The 2,710-nt window shown below is 39.2% G+C and overlaps 1 pseudogene; it reads right to left on the bottom strand.

Annotated features, from left to right (window-relative positions):
• Positions 1–324: 324 nt before the first annotated feature.
• On the bottom strand, positions 325–1,270 carry LOC129620781 (olfactory receptor 7A5-like; annotated as a pseudogene).
• Between the last annotated feature and the right edge of the window lie 1,440 nt (positions 1,271–2,710).

The raw sequence follows: 2,710 nt of genomic DNA, 5'->3' as shown, positions 1-2,710 counted from the left end.
CTAAATGTTTTAATAAAAAGACACTATTCTCAATAAATTCTTCATAAATCTATGATGCCCCACCAAAGAAATTACATTTCAAATCATTTTTTTTCTCCAAAGGTAAGTAAATTGTGGAATAGGAAAAAATAAAATCTGTCTGTATACAAGACTTAGAATAAAGCTTAAAAACTAAGTGTCTGAATTGTATAAAGATGCTGAATCCAAAGAAGGAAAGAAAAGTGGAAATTCAAGAAAATACATACAAGGAGAAAATTTTATTCCACAATGATCAAAGAATCACAATTTCTGGTTCTAAGGCTTTGAGTTATGCAATCCAGGGAACTATTGTAATTGGTCTTTTATACTTGCTGTCAAATATAAACTCTTCAGAGGCCCCTTTATATCTTGATTTCTCACATTGTATAAAAGGGGTTTAGCATGGGTGTGATAACAGTGTACTTCACCAAGGAAACTGTACTTGAATGTGAGCTGTGCGTGGCACCAGAGCTAAGGTAAATTCCTAAGGCTACAAAACAAAATAAGGAGAAAACCAAGAGGTGAGATACACGGATAGAAAATGCTTTATATTTCCCTTGAGCTGATGAGATCGTACATATGCAGGAAACTATTTTAGAGTAAGAGTAAAGGATACCAGCAAAAGGACCAACACCCATCAGGACAGCTGAAAAATACATCACTATGTAATTAAGAAAGTTGTCACAACTGGCAAGTTGTACCACCTGACTGAGTTCACAGAAAATGTGGGGAATTTGCATAACTGGACAGAAGGACAGTCGCAGCACCATTAAGCTGTGTAGCAAGGGATACAAGGCAATCAGCACCCAGAATATCAGAACCAGCAGTCCACAGAGCCAGGGGCTCATGATGACCACGTAGTGCAGGGGGTGGCGGATGGCCACACACCAATCATAGGCCATCACAGTCAGCAGGAAATCATCTAATCCTGCAAAGAGAATGTAAAAATACACCTGGGTGAAGCAGCCTTCATAGGTGGTATCTTTCCTCTGTGTCTGGATGTTCCACAGCATCTTTGGGATGGTGGTGGAAATGAAACAGAGGTCTACAAAGGACAGGTTGGAGAGGAAGAAGTCATGGGGGTGTGGATATGGGAGTTCGTCCCGACAGTTAAGATGATGAACAGGTTTCCAAGCACAGTGATCAGGTACATGGCGAGGAAAAGCCCAAATATGAGGGGTTGTAGTTCTGGTTCCTTTGAAAGCTCCAAAAGAAGAAATCCTGAAATTTGTGTATTGTTACTTGGTTCCATGAGGTGGAGGTAACTACCAGGAAAAAAGGAAATAATGACAATTTTCACTCCTACTGGTATAATTCACAGATTAATTACTGCAATTTCTATTCAGCCCTCAAGAAGTTGGTGTTAATATTTTATTTTCAGATAAGTTCTCTTTGAAAGTATGTTTATATGTTTAGCCACTTCACTCTTGTCCAACTCTGGGGGACCCCAAGGACCATAGCACACTGGCCTCCACTGTCCATGGGATTTCCTAAGAAAGAGTTCTGGAGTGGGTTCTTCCCAAACCAAGTATTGAACCCACATCTCTTAAATGTCTGTTACATTACAGGTGGATTCTAAACCACTGAGTCACCACAGAAGGCCCTTTGAGGGCATACTTCATTTCCTTTCTGACTAGGAATTTTTTCCCATTCTCACAACATTTGCTAAGAGGTCATATATTCTGGAGTTTTAATGTGATATTTCTTCATTCACTTGAGAAATACATATTTAGTGCTAACCATGTTCCAAGCACATGGAGGCAAGCAGTAGAAGTGCTGAAAAGTAAACCTCTCACAATCCAAGGATAGTGAATGAGGATATTCAAATAAAATATCATAGAATATGTCAGAACATGACAGATGCTAAGAAGAAAACAAAATCAGATATAAAGGAGAATTGTAGGAGGTGTTATTTTGTCCTGAGTGTTCAGGAAAGTCCAGCAAACTAGGTGATGTTTCAACAGATTCCTAAAGAAAGAGAGACAAGAAGCTACTGTGATGTCAGAATTCTGTGCCTGGAAGAGGGAGTTGGCACTGCTAAAGACCTGAGGAAGATACTTGTTCCACATGTTCAAGTGCAAACACAAAAGAAAAAAAAAAAAAAAAAAAACGCAATGATCTGGCTTCATTACATGCTCTTGGCTTCCATCCTCTCTGACGCTCTCCCGCAGAGTCTGTGGAGCTATCAGACTCGCCTGCCTGCAGATTGACAGAGAAAGCTTTCCCTGTAGAAGTCAAAATTCCTCCCTAAATGATTACTGATGCAGACGGAATTTTGTCCCCAAAGAAGAAAATAGGAAGTGATTAAATCAAGCATTGTTTCTAAGACAGATATAGAACTTCAAACGTAAGAACCAGGTTCCTCACCAATCAATGTGGCTCTGGCTGGGGGACTGCAGCAGTGAAGATATTTGGAGTTTCTTATGTCAGCTCATTAGACATGTTTTCTCTGGTTACTCTAACCTGTAACTACATGATTTCCCTTGTGGAAACTTTTCTGGACAGATTGGGGTTTTCTTTCTCCCTGCTGATTCGCTGTTCCTAAAACACTATATTATAAGTGACATGAATTCATTTTTCATTACTACTTCCCCTTTAATTCTCTTGCTTCCAAAGCTCTAAGAGTCCCAGCATGTCATCACATCCAAGAATATAAAATTTTCTTTAAATTGTAATACTGAGGATTTCTCTT

This window comes from Bubalus kerabau, chromosome 1, assembly GCF_029407905.1.
Source record: "Bubalus kerabau isolate K-KA32 ecotype Philippines breed swamp buffalo chromosome 1, PCC_UOA_SB_1v2, whole genome shotgun sequence".
Lineage (NCBI taxonomy): Eukaryota > Metazoa > Chordata > Mammalia > Artiodactyla > Bovidae > Bubalus > Bubalus kerabau.
Note: the sequence above shows the minus strand (reverse complement) of the source record. Positions and strands in the feature narration are given on the sequence as shown.